The sequence below is a fragment of the Aptenodytes forsteri genome, unplaced genomic scaffold (assembly GCF_000699145.1).
Source record: "Aptenodytes forsteri isolate BGI_AS27 unplaced genomic scaffold, ASM69914v1 Scaffold130, whole genome shotgun sequence".
Taxonomy (NCBI): domain Eukaryota; kingdom Metazoa; phylum Chordata; class Aves; order Sphenisciformes; family Spheniscidae; genus Aptenodytes; species Aptenodytes forsteri.
This window is the reverse complement of record NW_008795133.1, coordinates 325,838-335,751: the sequence shown is the minus strand read 5'-3', so window position 1 is coordinate 335,751 and position 9,914 is coordinate 325,838. Positions and strand designations below refer to the sequence as shown.

The following is a 9,914-nucleotide window of genomic DNA, read 5'->3' as shown; positions in this document are numbered from 1 at the left end:
AGCTGCCTGCCGGGTTAAACCACAACAGCGTCTCACCATGAATAAGCCTTTTCCACTTTGCTTTATCATGTCCCTTATCGTCAGAGGGAGGCACATGGCTTTTTGCGTGTTCTCCACCACAGCAGACAGGTAGAATTGTTGCCCCTGTACTCCAGAGTGTGAGTAAATGTTCCTTCCAAGTTCCTAAAAAAAGATCCCTCCTTTCTGTCCATATCCTACTTCACAACAGGCATAAACTACAAGCCGCAAAAGAAGTCCTGACCAGCAGGTTCATGCCCTGCACTTGGGAGTGGTGGGAGACATTCCAGCTTCATAAGAAAGCAAAAGCCCCAGGTACTCATCGTCCTTTCCCCCCCTCAAAAATACATGCTGTGCTTTTATCAAAACCTGAAGCTAGTATTTCTTTCTGGCAGGAGACACAGTGCAGGTTTCTTTGTTTCGTTGGGTTTTTTAACCTGAGGAACCCAACAGACATTATTTCAGGTGAGGAGTGATAAAAAGTTCTATGCACTGAAATACAAAATTAAATTTCTTTTTGAGAAAATATAGATTGAAGGAACATAATTAAAGCAATATCCAACTTTCCATAAGTTACAAAATTCATCTTTGAGCAAAAGGGCAAATCTTCACTCCAAAATGTCCACTAGTTTCACCAAAAGGACATCCGTTAAAATTGGCTGTCAGGACTTCCATTTTTTTACTGAATTCAAGTGCAAGCATGGCGATTTAAGTGTACTGTTAGCTAGCTAAAACACATACATTTTTACTTAATAGTGATAGATACAATTTTCACGTTAATTTTATTAATGCATACAGATCTTTCACATGGCAATGTATGAAGAAAAAAATTAATAAGGATTCAGTGGATGATGCTGTTCTCAGGACTTACTAAATTTTGTTTTGATTGACTGCATTTCAACTTTTGACATCACTTTTTAAAGTAGTTTGAGGTGGTTTGGAAACGAAGTAAATATCAAAACAGATGCAAAATTGTTTATAATATTAAATACAAATTTTTATTTTCCATAAACTAACAAGAAAACACTACTGCTACTCAAATATTTTGTCTAATAAGAGCCTATATATGAAAAATATCAGACCTTCTGCGAAACCATCTTCTGTTGGTCTCAGAAGAGCACTAAAAGTGGTTGCAATGATAATACTGGAAATACACATAGGTCCAGGCAAAGTGTTCTTCACAAAACTCCTCGGGGCTGCTGGCTGCTAATGTTGATGGATGGACAATGCCCCACCAGCACACTAGTGACAGGCAGCAGCTGCCCCAGCTTTGACTGACGTGCCAGATGTAGCATGACAAACCCGACCAGCCTCATGACTCAACCTTCTAAATAATGTATGCTTTACTGTACACCCCTATAAACAAGTTTGCTGACACTCACGTACTTGGCTTTATTTCACTTCAAATGGAAATTCAGCTCGAGTACCTCCAAGTAACATTTTTTCACCATTAGGATTTCGCAGAAGTGCGTTCACTTTGTAAATCGACAACAGGGTGGGTTTCGCTGCTAATAAGTGCAACCACATGGAACAGCCACCAATGTATAAAAAAACCCGTTACGTACAAAACTGTCAAACGTGTGGATAATGCAATCAGAATGCATGGCGCTACGTGCAGGCTGCTGGAAAGAAAACCAGCCCGAAACAGGACACAACCCAGGTGCCTGAGCCCTCAATTACTATTCATGAAAGTTATTTCACCCCCCGCTCCTTCCTCTGCCTCCCCCGCCCTCTGGAAATCCCAATGAAAGTATTTATCTGATATTAAAAAGGATTCCTCATCTAGGCAAGGGTGGTAGGTTTGGGCCCTATGTTAACAATTACATCTGTTTAAATAACTTATTAACATGGTTACTGCTCAGAATAAAATTTTGGCTCCACCTGAAGACGATGCTTAAACATGTGCCCAAGTCCAAGTACATGAGAAGTCCCACCGACCTCAGCAGAATTATTAATGTTCTAAAAATCAGGCATTTGGTTAAGAATATTTCAGAATTATGTAGTATATTATAGGCAGAACAGAGCACTGTAACAAGGCCAAGTGTGCACATGCACACAAAAGAAATAATCTTTAACAGATACAATGTATTTCTATTTTGGAAATTCTCACCGTTTTAGGTTAAGTTTTGGTAAAACCTACATATTAAAATATTTCCAAATAAAAGCAATTTCTTAGTGATTACGGATATAGTTTTTAAAAATACTGTTGAATCTAGTTATAAATTTAATGTATCATTTTCACTCAAATGAACATAGCCTGAAAGCACTTAGAATAAAAAAATCAATATAAAGCACAAATCTCTGACTGAACAGTGGTGCATTATATTGATGATTTTTATTTTTAAATGTCATTGCTTAGAACAAAGTTAAATGTTTTTATTAAAAAAGCAACCCGACAACTTCCTTTGAGAGTTATTTCAAGGTCAGAAAAAAGGATATAGTTGGTAATAAGACTGGGATATGGCTATGGGGGGAAAAAAGAGGTTTCCCTTAATTTACATATTTTGATCTTTGTAACGTTAAACTATCTCACTACAATCTTTGAAATATCTCACTTATCCAATTTGTAAATGACAGTTCCAGCTGCACAACATAAGAACATGAATGATCTGTGCAAAAATGAAAGCCCTCCAAGTATTTTCCTGGCTACATATGTGAACTAAATAACATGTTGCAGTAGTTCAAGTGCTGTGTTTATCTACTAGAAAGATAAAACCTCAAGAAAAGTTAACAGAAATGGAACTGGGAAAGACGAGATTTTTTTTCTAAGTGAGGTCATTCTTGTAAGATATATCCTTATTTCCTCAAATGTTGAGTGTCTGAGTGAATGGCGAACTTTCTGTTCAAGGCACATCAACCCAGATAAAAGCTGCCAGAGTCTTAGGAGGGTCAGAACAGAGCGAAGTTTAGCTGGTTTAGAGTTTTACGGTTTTGAGATTTAGAGGATACTTGGAAATCTCTGCAACCACCTTAGTTTTAAAAGCAATCTTTGCAGTCTTACAGGACCTGCAAAGAATGGTCATGGCTAAATCACTGATGTTTTTATTTAATACATGATTTCATCCATCTTACCCAGATAAAGAAAAGTAGCATAAATGTAACAAATAAGCACATCATGTTCACTTAACATACACATCTGCACAAAATTATAGGACAGCCCTTGCAATACTTGAAAGATAATGCAAATTTCAGTGGAATGCAAAAAACAGTCAGAAAAGAGTAAAAGTATTACCAAGGGAAGCCTTCAGTAAATTTTTTACGAAGTTACTTTAACCCCCCCAAAAAGCTTCTTATAATGTGCGGGAGTTCTAAAGCTTTGCAAGGGTTTTAGTCACAGTAATTTCTGTTTTATGTAATCATTTCCAGCAACATGACTTAAGAGCTGGGAGTACTGGATTCATTACATTAAAGCAACATGATACGCCATTACATCTTGTCACAGTGCACACATGAATTAATGGTAATGCAACATAATCACTCTGAAAACAAAACAACTTTGCATTAGCATGCGCTTTGTTAGGTAAAATGTACATTCATGACAGTAGCAAACTTAAATTATGCAGACATTTATGTTTTAGTAGTGTTTTGAAATGCAAAAGCATTATTTGTATAATGCAGATGTTGACTGTTCTTGTTCTCACTAGTGATATGGATCCTCAGTTTTCAACTACTGATGCAGATTATATATCAAACAATATTTGTCCATTACTCTCTGTAATTAGTTGCTGGACACAAAAAGTCAAAGTTTCAAATATATTTAAAACTACTTATGTGGTTTAGCCAGATAAGGATATTTAAACCAGTATGTTTTTCCTCAAATGCATAAATTATTACTATTCTAGATTATCTGACTGCATGCAGAAGATCAGAAAGCACTCAGATAGTTTATGACATTTTGAACATATAAATCTAAGAAACAATGAGTTTCTAAATGAGAAAAGAAATTCAGACACGGTTACATGGCAGCATAGCCACTTTGCTACCATACCATTAGGCATGCTGTTGTTAGCTGTTTTCATGACTACCGATACATCACGTAACTGAAGCGTAACCCGAGATACAAAATAGTGAAACATGATTAGTTATCCACAAAGAATTAGTACTACAGTTAAAAGGAGATCAATCCATTAAAAAGTTCTTTTTTTTTCTTCATAACTTTTTTTTTTTAAATGCAACCACTAGGAAGTTATGTAAGTTTCAAAAATTTCAGCAAATGAAAAAATACCACATGATTTATGGGTCTAGTATTTATAGTGTAACTGGAGGATAATTCTTTGTTATTTCCAAGTTCTTCTGATCATTCTTGTTAACTGTATATTTTGCATCACATAAAAGTTTTAAAATGTCTTTATCAGATGGCAATTAGGAGTGAAAGCCTTTTCTGCTGTTCTATTTACCGACAAGATTACTTTCAAAAATACGTACTCTAAAAATCCAGCTACCGAGTTAATAGTCAGACCTGTGAATGAACTGGCCTTCTAAAGTGATGAATATGAACTATTATTTATTAGGCTTAATAGCCCTAATTCTGCAAGTCGTCTCCTTAATTAGGGTTAGCCATTTCCTATCGGAAATAGTCATAAAGATTCATTAATTTACCGAGCTTAACTTTATTTAGGCTTTTAAAAAAAGAAACTTAAGAGTTTACTAAAAAAAATATTATTTTGCACATTAAACAGCTTGAATGCACACACACATGCGGGTGTACATGCAAGTACAGTCTTACTGAAGTGGACAAAAGATGATTCTGATGACTTTGTAGTGAATTTAAGGACAGGCATCCTACCACAGTAAAAACTCCTATCCTCTGTAAAATATTCACATGTAGACTGCATTATTAAATAGACCACAACAATTTGTTTTCATTGCTCAGACACCATACCAAGTAACTATTCCCTCCCTGATTTCTATTCCCCTTAAGCATTGACTCAGTTGCTCAGTGACTGGACAGACGCAAGCCAGCCCGGCAGAGCGCTGGAAATGCCGTCAAAGGACAAGTGTGCAGTTGCATAACAGGCAGGAGAGGAAGACCTCTTTTTTTTGGTGGTCTCTCCCTAATCAACCTTTTTCCTTCTGCATTTTCTTATGTGTCAGTACTTGCCTTCAAAGCTAGCAAGTGCAGCTTTTCAGCATAGCAACTGAGATACTGCGGATCAGCTGCTACATCCACCCGTGTAAAGAGTAGCAGAAACACCAGAGAGATTTGAAAAATGATCAGTCCCTCTACAATGGAATATAAAAAGTTATCAACATACATGCTTTCCTGAAATGAGCATCAAATCCAAATGTTTTACTTCGGCAAAGAATAAGCACATGAACAAGCGCTTTGCTGAATCCTCTGGGGATTCTGAAGTCCTTTGGGGGATATCAAGCAGCATTATCAATACACAACGAAGGGCGAGACATGAATCTTCACTGCAAGTTACTCGGCTCAGTACGTCAAAAACTTCTCTTAAGGCATAATCAGCTGCAGTGAGCAGTACTATCCTCTACCAGGCAATGTCCTAAACCGGGGTAATTAGCCAAGGAAGATCCTCGCCTGCGTTACGCTAAATCACAACTTTAGATCTTTCATAAATATTGGTAAAATATTTCTAAGTCAGACTGAAACACAACCTGTCTGCCAGATGCTGCAATCTGTGACCAGCAAATACACATTCTGAGTGCAAACCTTTAGCAAAGAGCATTTTTATGAGATTTAAATAAAAATCAGTAAATGTTAAGATTCAGTCATATGAAACCAACTGCACCCAGCAGACTGACACAACAAAGAAAAAACATTGCGTTTTCTTTCCAGCATTTTGGTTTATAAGCATAACCCGGTTGTAACTTCTTGGGATTTCCCAAACGTTTCCTCAGTTTTCCTATCAGTTCTTTTACAATATGTACCAAGAAATTGGATATGCTCTACATGTTGTATTAATTGTATGTAGAAGATTCTGCCACTATAAACTGGTTTTCACACATAGACTTTTCAGAAACTTAAAACACAGCTCTGCTTTGCAGGAAAATACGCTGCCTACAAAAGTTTTTTTTAATTTATTTTTTAGGAAATTCTGATTCATAATATTTAGAGGTGTTCATAAGCTTGATTGCTGCACATGACAAAGCTAAGCTTTGACAGTGTGGAAACCATGAACAAAAATGTTTTGGTCATCTGCAGAATGTGTTAAATCACCAGTACGATGTTTTCCAATTATTTTACAGAAATTGTACAGATTTTAAGTTAAGATGTTCAAATGCCATAAATCAATCATACCAGCACCATTTGTGCCACTGTAGTAAAGATTGCATCAGTATTTCCATTATAAAAACCCTATTTTTCAGGGGTTTCTAATTCAGTCATAAAAATTGGCTCTGGCCTAAAGCTTGGCAACCAAAGTCACCACTTGGGAGCAATTCTTTTATTCTTTTTTTTTTTTTAATGGATTGGCCTTTCAAGCTACAAAATAGTTCAGAAAAAGAAAATTACTGGTTTTAAATTTTGGTGAACTTCTATCCCTCAAAAACATTTTTCTAAAAACTGGTAATTTTGTATGTCATAAATCTGTAATGTGGACTGCTGCTTTTGGGTAATTTGGCTAGAAGCAGTGGATAAAAATCACCAGCTTATTTTGTTTAAAAATAAATGTAATTTCCCATGAAAACTTCTAATCCAATAAAATTTTCACAAACGACTTTCCTATGGCAAGATGTGGCAGACATTGCATGAGGAAGCCTTTATGACTCATTTATGCAGAAGCTATTCTATTGATTTTAATTTCTGTGGTAAGAGGTATGTAATACTGTATTTTGATGCCTTGAATCAAATCTATCCATCTTCAAAACAACAATTCTGCCCTTTGGTAGCACAGATCCACCTGTGAGCCTGACATGGTCCCTGACAAAGTCCTGTGTAAGCACAGAAAAAGAAGACAGAAATACTTTGGAAGCAGCAAAGCAACAGAAGTCCTTTAAAATGTATTTTGTTTAAAAATATATATATTAAATACTGATTCTAACCCACTTCTAACAGCCTCAATTTTTTTCATGCACATTAATTTAAATTGTAAGAATTATCAATTAGGTTTTAAACCTAGTTTAGTTCTAACATGTTAAAAAGTCCTTCGGATGTTGGTTGATTTCAGTAAGACACCTCCAATGAACAACACGAATATGATTTGATCTTCAGGCTCTCAGAGAAGCTTTCTCATGAACATCGGCTCAGCAAAAGGGAATTACAAGCCCAGTTCCATCCACTGCCTATCAAAGTCAGCAAAACTCGTCAACAGCCCCGATAAGTTTTGGACTGAATCCTCCATGCAGTCTGAATTCCTAGTAGAATTTTTTTTTTAATTAACATTTAGGCAGCAAATTGGTTTGGAAAGCCATTTCCATAAGTTCTGAGAAGCTTAACAGCTCATACACTTTTTTTGAAAGTCATTTTAAATATATAATCATTGCTAAATTGTAGCATTAGTTGCTTGAGGGGAGGATGTCTGGTTTATATTTAGCCCTTATGTCATCAGTGTCAATTTTTAATACTACACTTCTTGGCTTTTGTCAGTTTGCTGCAGAGCTGTATTTTCTTTTCTTCAAACAGCTATTTGCAATGAAAAAGCATTAGAGAGATTTGCCCCCTTCCCCACACCATTTTGTGATATCAAGCTAGTGCATGTTAGTACAATCTATACCATAAAAGTTATCACCTTCACATTTAACGAGCTTTCAAGTAAACTATCTTTTGATTGCAAGAAAAAATACTGTTGAACATAGAGTACATTCATAGAAAGCACAGAAAGCACTCTGAGACTCTTTTTTTCCACATCAAACTATATGTACAGATACTCATAAATGCAAGAAGTAAGACAACAGAGAAAAAGCCCAAAGAAATCAGAAAAGACTGATGCAGTTCGTTACAGAGACAGATGCTACGCTTATTAGTTTTGGTGTTCCATTAGCAGATATTGTTATTGTGTTTTTATATTTGTTTTGCTATCAGCTGATATTCTTTTGCATAAAAAACCTGTACAGTACAATACTTAAAGCGCGCACTTGGATCTAAATATTTCACCTAAAAATTCAGTCTAGGAAGGCAAAGTGTTTGGTGAGAAACAGAGAACAGATAACAGCACAGCTGGAAACTTACTTTAAAGTAATTGCATTAGCATTGCATAGAGAAATGACATGATAGGTAGCACTGGTCTGTAGCCACGTCATACTTCTGCAATGGCTTTGCAGCTCTCGAAGTCTGACGAGTTTGACCCTGAGCACATTTTAAGAATCAGCAAGGTACCTTCTACGCAGTGTTGGCTGTGCAATAGGTGGCAGCCTCCTCTCTGAATCATGCATAAGCCTGTGACTCAAACCACTATCTTTTGGTGGAGATGTAAAACTTGTGCCTAGCCAAATTCCAAATCACAATTACATGACTCGTGATACATACTAAAATTGTCTCCAGAATTTCCACTGCATGTGAATATCTGAGCTACCCTATGCAGTAATAATCCCACTCACCACTTCAGATATAAAAGTAATCTGTGCTGCTCTGGAAACAAAGTCACAAGTCTTTATTTTCTGACCAACCTTTGTGATGGTATTGTATGTAGATAAATTCCTGTAGTACTCCACCATTAACTGGCTACACTTCTCTGCTCCCTGAAGCAATCTTTCCACATCAGCCTTTAAGTGAAGCTGGTAACACTGTAAACACTTTTACTGATTATTTTATTAGTCTACTAGGGCTGGAAAGCTAAATGGACTATTAACCAAATCCTGACTACTTGATATTTAAATTGAATGAAATACAATATTGAAAATCAACATCAATTTTGAATAACCAATTTTTATTTTTTTTTACATTGACTCACTCTGACTAATCTCCAGTAGGGGTGACCAAACTTCCTCACCCTGTGAGCCACCTACCAAATGTAAGATCATTAAGATCAGGACCTTGCCTGATCTTTTTCCGCAGCTATGCACAGGGCAGAGAACTAGTAACAAATGCTGATGCATAAGAAAAAAAAAAAGGGAAATGGTCGTGGAAAAGGAGAAACCAAAGTTACCTACATACTGCACAAAGAGCATGGAGTCTAGTAGGCCACGGTGGCTGCTCTAGTAATTGCACGGTGGCCCTAGAATCAGGCACAAAGAAGAATAAACTGTGGCAGGGAGAGGATGGAAACAAAAGTGCACTGCATGCCTAGCAGAAGGAAAGCACGCAGACCTATGCATAGGAAGTTGTATGTATATGCAATTATCTCCACCGGAGAGAGAACAGAGCACACGCTGTAGGGAAGGTGTCCTAAAATGCAAGGTCCTGTAAGACTTTTTTAGATAAGAAACTCAAGCTTCAGGAATTCAGAAATTCAGCATATCTCTCTGAGGCTTAAAGATGGTTTTGTTTATAAAACAGGAAGCACGACTCTGTTTCTCCAGGAATAATATTCTCAACAGAGATCATAAGAATCCTAAAGCATCTAGCTACTGCTGAAATTAGCTCCAGCACATTTGAAGAAAAGAACCTGTTCGCCGCAAATCACTTAAAAAAATAAATATGTGCTGGTTTATGGTAGGAGATAATGTTTTCTCAAGAGGACAAGCAGAGTCCAATTTCAACCAGGGCTGATGATAGAAAAGATCACAGCTTATACTAGCATTTACCAGCTGCAGTATCCCCTAACCAGAGGCACACATGGATTCCTAATTACTTTTTTCTGACCTACACAAAAACCATTCTCTTCTTTTATAGCCAAAGGTCACTTCGTAAAACCACCATGGTGTTCATGTATTTGGGAATTTAATACATACATCTTAATTAGATCTCGCAATATCAGAATTTAATTTTAAAGGCTCATAATAAAGACACATGCTCACATACGCCTGTGCACTTGTGTGCACACTCAAACACACAAATA

General features: G+C 36.6%; 1 protein-coding gene across 2 annotated transcripts in view; it reads right to left on the bottom strand.

The window, feature by feature from the left end:
* Nucleotides 1-9,914, bottom strand: part of SRBD1 (S1 RNA binding domain 1) — a 133,337-nt gene that overhangs the window by 5,224 nt on the left and 118,199 nt on the right. The window lies entirely within an intron of this gene.